General features: G+C 27.4%; 2 pseudogenes; both read right to left on the bottom strand.

The window, feature by feature from the left end:
- Nucleotides 1-2: 2 nt before the first annotated feature.
- Nucleotides 3-2,952, bottom strand: LOC111631947 (annotated as a pseudogene).
- Nucleotides 2,953-3,057: 105 nt separating this feature from the next.
- LOC111631946 lies at nucleotides 3,058-8,353 on the bottom strand (annotated as a pseudogene).
- Nucleotides 8,354-8,636: the final 283 nt, after the last annotated feature.

The raw sequence follows: 8,636 nt of genomic DNA, 5'->3' as shown, positions 1-8,636 counted from the left end.
AGAGTTCTTACTTTTGCTTCTTGTTCATTGTAAAGACTCATCAATAAAGATATAAGGTGTTCAGGAATTCCCATGCTCCTGAGTACTTTCCATAACTTGGAGTGATCCACACAATCGAAGGCTTTACTATAGTCTATAAAACAAAAGAAGGCGTCCTTCTGGTACTCTTTTGCCTTTTCTAGAATCCATCTGATGTTGCTAATTTGATCGCGAGTTCCTCTTCCCTTTCTAAATCCAGCCTGTTCCAGTGGCAATTCTCTTTCTAAATATGGCTCAATTCTCTTCTGTATTATTTTTAACAGAATCTTACTTGCATGGGGAATTAGTGCGATTGTTCTATAGTTGGAACATTCTCTTGCATTGCCATTTTTTGGGATTGGTATAAAAATGGATTGCTTCCACTCCTTTGGCCAAACCTTCTTTTCCCATATTTGTTGGCATAGCTTTGTTAGTATTCTAATTCCTTCCTCTCCAGCTGCTTTGAGCAGTTCCACTGGAATTCCGTCAGTTCCTGCTGCTTTCCCAATTGAAATTTGGTTGATTGCCCATTCCACTTCTTCCTTCAAAATTGATGGTTCCAAAGTAAAATGTCTTCCTTCAATTATTTCTTCTATATTATTATCTGCTTTATAAAGTTGTTCTGTATATTATTTCCATCTTCTCTTTATTTCACTTTCTTCCATTAAATCCTTTCCATGTGTGTTCTTTAAAATACCAAGCCTAGGGGTAAATTTTCCAATGACCTCTTTAATTTTTTTGAATAGAGCATTTGTACGTCCTTTTGCATTATTTAATTCAACTTCTTTGCATTTATTATTAAGATATTCTTCTTTATCCTTCCTAGCCTGTCTTTGGAACTCTACAGTTAATTTTTTAATTGTTTGACGATCTTCTATAATATTCATTTGTCTCCGAGTGTTTGCAATTTCTAAAGATTTGTTTGACAGCGAAGTTCCTTCTTCTTCTTTCCTATGCATTTATTAGCAGTATGTTTAATGGTGTTTTTTAAAGACTCCCAGACTTCATCGGGTTCCTTTCCTAATGTATTAATTGTTTTGAGACCTTCTTTTATTTCTGAGATGTAAGATGAGGTGAAATCTCTAGCATAACATCCCACTATTTCACTTCCTTTTTTCTTAGCATTCAAATGGAATGATATTTTTGAGATAAGGAGATCATGATCAGTCCCACAGTCAGCACCCAGTCTGGTACAGTACATGCTGATTTGATTGCATTCCTCCATCTCTTGCTACCTATTATATAATCAATCTGATTTTTATAATTTCCATCTGGTGATGTTTATGTAAATAGTCTTCGTTTATGTAATTGGAAATATGTATTTGCAATAAAGCGGTTATTTGAAATGCAGAATTCCACTAGCCGTATCCCAGCATCATTCCTTTTCCCAAGACCATATCTTCCAACATGTCCTGGAGTCTCTTCTTTTCCTACTTTTGCATTCCAGTCACCAAGGATAAAGAGTGCATCTTTTTTTTGGTAAAAATGGACATAGAGTCGTTGTTTACTAGTTATCACGAATATATTTAATAATTGTGTTTGAATTTGTATCCAGGTAATTGACTGATATCATATGTCATTATTATGTTTTCATATATGAAATTTCATTCAGCATAAAAAATAAGTCAAAAAAGAGTAATGTAAAAATATTTTAAAATAATTTCAATGAAATAATAATGATGATAAAATAATATACATCATATTGCTTATTTTATAAATAAATGTTTACCAATACTTTTAATACAATTAACATATTTTTTTGTTTTTTATTAAAAAAAAGAACTTTTACTTTTTGAGTTGTTAGATAAACATTTTGCATAATTAAATACATTTCCTTGGAGGTATTTTTCACAATTAGTTTAAATATTTGACATTCTGGCAAATACCATTTCTAACGCTTCTTAAATTTCTGGAAGATACGTTGATGCTTTGTATCAATATTTGGAACTAGTATATATCTTTCTAAGTATTTTCATCTTGTTTATGTTCTATTAAAAATTTTAAAATTCGCGAAACAAAAATAAATCAAAATAAAGTAATTACTGATAGTTTATTTAGTTTTGAAATATTTTCAGTTTATTATTTTGATCATTTCGAACAAATTTAGAATAAAAACCATACTTTTCATGATGCAGAAAAGCACTTTCAAAAAAAATTTTTTTTTATTAAAAAATAAAGAAAATACAGTTGATTGACTTGACTACATAAAATGTTTATAATTCAAGAAATACGATGATCTATGAAATTAATAAAAAGATTATTGTTTATTAATTTAAATATTTTCTATCGAGGCTTATAAGATGTTTTACAGAACAATCAATACATTTTATCCGTTAAAATATAGAATGTCGCATTGTAGAACTTATAGACATACAGAATAAATGGACTCCTTGAACGAGGTTCGATAGTGTTTTAATAATGGACATTTTTTGTTGTTAAGTTCCATCAAGTCGTCGTCGACTCCTGGTGACTTCATGGACAAGTCTTCTCCATCTTGATATTTTCCTTGTTGTCTCTCGTAGCTCCTCCAGCCTCATTTCTATGACTTTCTCGATTTCGTCTATCCATCTTATCCGTTGCCTTCCCCTCTTCCTTCTACCTTCCACTTTTCCCAGCATAATAGTCTTCTCTAGGGAAACTTCTTTACACATCACATGTCCAAAGTAGGTCAATTTTTGTTTTAAGATTCTTGACTGTAAAGAGAAGCTTGGTTGGCTTAATTTTTTCTAAAATTGAGATATTTGTTTTCTTTTCTGTCCATGGAACTCTAAGTAATCTTCTCCATACCCATAATTCGAATGCATCAATCATTTTCCTTAGAGTCTAGCTTTCACATCCATATAATGTTACAGGGAAAACCATTGCTTCTACAACTCTTTTCTTAGTATGAATGGAAATGTCTTTATCTTTCATTATCTTGGTGAGATTTGCCATGGCTGTTCTGCCAAGGTTAATTCTCCTTCTAATTTCTCCTTTACAACTTCCATTCCTTTCTGTCTTGAGCTCAAAAGTATGTAACTTTCTGCCACTTCAATTCTTTCACCATCCACAATGAAATCTTAACTCTTTGGTTGACATTACTTTAGTTTTCTTTATATTTAGCTTCAAACCAAATTTAGCACTTTCTTCCTTTACCCTTATGATAAGTTTTTCTAAATCTTCTTTGCTTTCTGTCAAAAGGGTGGTATCATCTGCATATCTTATATTATTAATAGTTTCGCCTCCAATCTTGAAACCAATGGACTCTTCATTTGTAGTAACCATTCTCATGATATATTCAGTATATTAGTTAAACAGATATGAAGACAAAATGCAGCCTTATCGCACCCCTTTCTCAATTTTAAAGCATTCAGTTTCTCCGTATAGAGTTCTTACTTTTGCTTCTTGTTCATTGTAAAGACTCATCAATAAAGATATAAGGTGTTCAGGAATTCCCATGCTCCTGAGTACTTTCCATAACTTGGAGTGATCCACACAATCGAAGGCTTTACTATAGTCTATAAAACAAAAGAAGGCGTCCTTCTGGTACTCTTTTGCCTTTTCTAGAATCCATCTGATGTTGCTAATTTGATCGCGAGTTCCTCTTCCCTTTCTAAATCCAGCCTGTTCCAGTGGCAATTCTCTTTCTAAATATGGCTCAATTCTCTTCTGTATTATTTTTAACAGAATCTTACTTGCATGGGGAATTAGTGCGATTGTTCTATAGTTGGAACATTCTCTTGCATTGCCATTTTTTGGGATTGGTATAAAAATGGATTGCTTCCACTCCTTTGGCCAAACCTTCTTTTCCCATATTTGTTGGCATAGCTTTGTTAGTATTCTAATTCCTTCCTCTCCAGCTGCTTTGAGCAGTTCCACTGGAATTCCGTCAGTTCCTGCTGCTTTCCCAATTGAAATTTGGTTGATTGCCCATTCCACTTCTTCCTTCAAAATTGATGGTTCCAAAGTAAAATGTCTTCCTTCAATTATTTCTTCTATATTATTATCTGCTTTATAAAGTTGTTCTGTATATTCTTTCCATCTTCTCTTTATTTCACTTTCTTCCATTAAATCCTTTCCATGTGTGTTCTTTAAAATACCAAGCCTAGGGGTAAATTTTCCAATGACCTCTTTAATTTTTTTGAATAGAGCATTTGTACGTCCTTTTGCATTATTTAATTCAACTTCTTTGCATTTATTATTAAGATATTCTTCTTTATCCTTCCTAGCCTGTCTTTGGAACTCTACAGTTAATTTTTTAATTGTTTGACGATCTTCTATAATATTCATTTGTCTCCGAGTGTTTGCAATTTCTAAAGATTTGTTTGACAGCGAAGTTCCTTCTTCTTCTTTCCTATGCATTTATTAGCAGTATGTTTAATGGTGTTTTTTAAAGACTCCCAGACTTCATCGGGTTCCTTTCCTAATGTATTAATTGTTTTGAGACCTTCTTTTATTTCTGAGATGTAAGATGAGGTGAAATCTCTAGCATAACATCCCACTATTTCACTTCCTTTTTTCTTAGCATTCAAATGGAATGATATTTTTGAGATAAGGAGATCATGATCAGTCCCACAGTCAGCACCCAGTCTGGTACAGTACATGCTGATTTGATTGCATTCCTCCATCTCTTGCTACCTATTATATAATCAATCTGATTTTTATAATTTCCATCTGGTGATGTTTATGTAAATAGTCTTCGTTTATGTAATTGGAAATATGTATTTGCAATAAAGCGGTTATTTGAAATGCAGAATTCCACTAGCCGTATCCCAGCATCATTCCTTTTCCCAAGACCATATCTTCCAACATGTCCTGGAGTCTCTTCTTTTCCTACTTTTGCATTCCAGTCACCAAGGATAAAGAGTGCATCTTTTTTTTGGTAAAAATGGACATAGAGTCGTTGTTTACTAGTTATCACGAATATATTTAATAATTGTGTTTGAATTTGTATCCAGGTAATTGACTGATATCATATGTCATTATTATGTTTTCATATATGAAATTTCATTCAGCATAAAAAATAAGTCAAAAAAGAGTAATGTAAAAATATTTTAAAATAATTTCAATGAAATAATAATGATGATAAAATAATATACATCATATTGCTTATTTTATAAATAAATGTTTACCAATACTTTTAATAAAATTAACATATTTTTTTGTTTTTTATTAAAAAAAAGAACTTTTACTTTTTGAGTTGTTAGATAAACATTTTGCATAATTAAATACATTTCCTTGGAGGTATTTTTCACAATTAGTTTAAATATTTGACATTCTGGCAAATACCATTTCTAACGCTTCTTAAATTTCTGGAAGATACGTTGATGCTTTGTATCAATATTTGGAACTAGTATATATCTTTCTAAGTATTTTCATCTTGTTTATGTTCTATTAAAAATTTTAAAATTCGCGAAACAAAAATAAATCAAAATAAAGTAATTACTGATAGTTTATTTAGTTTTGAAATATTTTCAGTTTATTATTTTGATCATTTCGAACAAATTTAGAATAAAAACCATACTTTTCATGATGCAGAAAAGCACTTTCAAAAAAAAATTTTTTTTTATTATGTTGCATACATTACTTAAACAAAAACAATCTTTTAAATCATTCTGTTAGTTCTCAGAATTATTTCATTTTGCATCAGTCCATCTTCAATCTCATGGATATGTAGAAGCTAATCTCCATAATATGACAAGACAAATTTGAAAAATATTTCCTGATAGCAATAAAAAAATATAGTTTTATTTTAAAAAGTATATATGATACAATTCGGTTTGTTTTCTGCATTATAATGTGCTTTCGTTCTGTTCTTTCGATAGTTGCTTTAGTAGAAAAATGTACACACAATGACATGACTTGTTAATTTTGAGTTCAATTTTTTCTATATTTTCCTAATATGTTTAAATTTCACGTTTTTGCACAAATTCTGCCTTTTTTTATTACCCCGTTGGCTATTTTTCCATGCGTAATTATATGATTTTGATAATCATATGAAAGATGAGGTCAATATCTTACATTACATTCTTGTCTCATGAATAAATTAATTTTTAAATGAATTTTTAATCAATGAAAAGTAAAAAAAAAAAATAATAATATCAAGTGACAGTATCAAAATTTTGTTTTCACTCATTATTGTAATTTATATCTTTTCGTCACTAATGCAGCTGATTAATGAAAAGTTTTACTGATTGATCTTTTACGTTTAATTTTTCACATTTTATTTTATATATAATTTACTTTCTATTTAAAGCAAAAAATTAGCGTAACTAATCAATTGAATCTCTCAAGATATTATCACACTTATATAATATAATATGTATTATATTTATATACGGTGTAAATGACTAAAAATAAATTTATTTGTAAGTCGGAGGATTTTACTTTTTGCTGTATAAAATGATTTCCTTAATTTTACAAACCAAGTAAAGTTATAAATAATGTAAGGATAACTTTTCGTAATTTAAAAAATGGCAATATTATTTTTCTATTTATTTTTTATTTTATTATGTCCCTGAGATTATTAGATTATTTTTCAGAGTCGACTGTAGAGAATGTATAAATCATTTAAATATTTATATGCTAAGAGCTATTTTCTACATTTTGAAGGTACAGAAAAGAATTTCTCTAAGGAGAAACTTGCAAAATGCAGAATAAACCATTTTCATGAAAGCTTAACTCTTTTTTATGGCATCATAAAAAATTAAGTTATTTCGAATTAATTAGTACATTAAATTAGTATTATTTTTCATGTTCTGTTTTCTTATTCCTTAGCTATATCTGTAAATGTTGAACTCTAAATTATTAATAAAATTCTGTTCAAACAGTCTATTTTACTGGATAACTGACAGCTCAGATAGTAGGCAATAGACTACCTTTATTATCCTATAAAAATAAACTGTTAGAACGGATGTGTTTCCAATTGGAATAATTGTTTAATTAATAAAATTTTGGTATTAGATTATTATTACTATGTAAAAATAGCATATACTATAATTTTCAGGAAAGTTCAAAATTAACACTTTGCTTACTATGAGCTTATGCGTTATTTGAATATTTTTATCTTTTAAAATACATCAAATTTTTTAATAAAAGTTTGGATAAAATCTAAATATTTAGTATTTTAATAGTAATAGTGATTAAAAGTACTAAAAAAATTGAAACTTTTAAATCTAATTTTGAAATTTATATATATTTTTTTAAAATTTGAGATAAGTTTATTTTTTCTGTAATAAAATGTCACAATATATTATTTTTTAGTTTAGATTTATTTTTTTCTAATTTTTATTCACGATTTTATACGAATAAACTTCAGGCAATATTCTACTATTGGTTCTACTGTCATGTTCCTTTTTTCCTAAATCGATAAAGCAATTTTTGAAATTTTATAAATTTTTTGTCATATAAAATGTAATTGAAATGGATTTTTTTTATAAATAAAAACTTTAATCAATTTATTTTAACAAAATAAAGTTTATAGTTTTATTTGAAATTTTATGGAATTTTAAAAAAAATTAATACGTTACTTAACTAATAAAATATTCAAATTAACTTACATTCCAAATTTCATTTTCTGCATCAAATTATTAAGTAAATTTTTATTTTTAAGTTATTTAGGATATTTTGAATAACTATTTCAGTAAGTTAAATATTCATTTTTTACCGTCATATTTTAAATAAATTGTTATAAAAATACAATGTACAGAATAATATTAAAACTGACCGAAATATAACAGAAAATTTATATTTTACTTGGTTTATTAAAGTAAAAACATTGTAGAAAAAACAATTCTACTTTGTCCAAAAAGTTATTTTAAAAATATACAATACAATGCTTAATTTACAATTCAAGATTATTCAAGTTTCTATACTAAATTGAGCTGAAGGAACAATCTTATAATGCTTGGGCAACAATTAAATAACATTGACATAGATCATATTCTACTACTTATAAGTAAATGAATGATAAATGAGCTTTTGGCCAAGTCTTTTCAATCATTCTGTATTATTTTCTAAGAATATTAATTCAGAAATCCGTTATTTTAGCATAACTTCTTTCTTTTGGATATTTAGGTTTGAATATACGGGAAAAGCATTCCCAAAATATTTAGAATTTAAAATAATTAAATAAAAATATTAAAATTTGTTTATATTAATAGTTATAAGACTTATAAGTATTACAATGTTTATAAATCACATAAACTTTTATCTATTTTAATACATCTAATTATATATTATAATAATAAATAAAATAATTGATTGATATTAAATTATTCCTTAATAAAATATAATTTTAGATTTGTTGTGTAAGACGATTTTTTTTAGTGGAGTGGGAATCCAACACTCACATCATCTCTATAAGTACTCCACAGATTTATAGATTAGTATAACTATATACATTTAATTTTCATATATTTATATAACTTTTATACTTAAAATAAATACACTAAAAATTAAAAATTAAATTAGTAAATTAAAAAATATATCAACATATATATTAAAAAATGATTTTTAATTGTTTTTAATTAATATTTAATTAATGTACGATATTATATGAACATACTATTTATTCAAATTTAATATCTATTAACAAAATATGTTTCGATTGCTTTAGATGTTTTTAAAAATATACAAAA

Source organism: Centruroides sculpturatus, unplaced genomic scaffold, assembly GCF_000671375.1.
Source record: "Centruroides sculpturatus isolate CEXI.00-Female unplaced genomic scaffold, Cexi_2.0 scaffold627, whole genome shotgun sequence".
In the NCBI taxonomy this organism is placed as follows: domain Eukaryota; kingdom Metazoa; phylum Arthropoda; class Arachnida; order Scorpiones; family Buthidae; genus Centruroides; species Centruroides sculpturatus.
The sequence above is the reverse complement of the archived record's forward strand: the minus strand, read 5'-3'. Positions and strand labels throughout refer to the sequence as shown.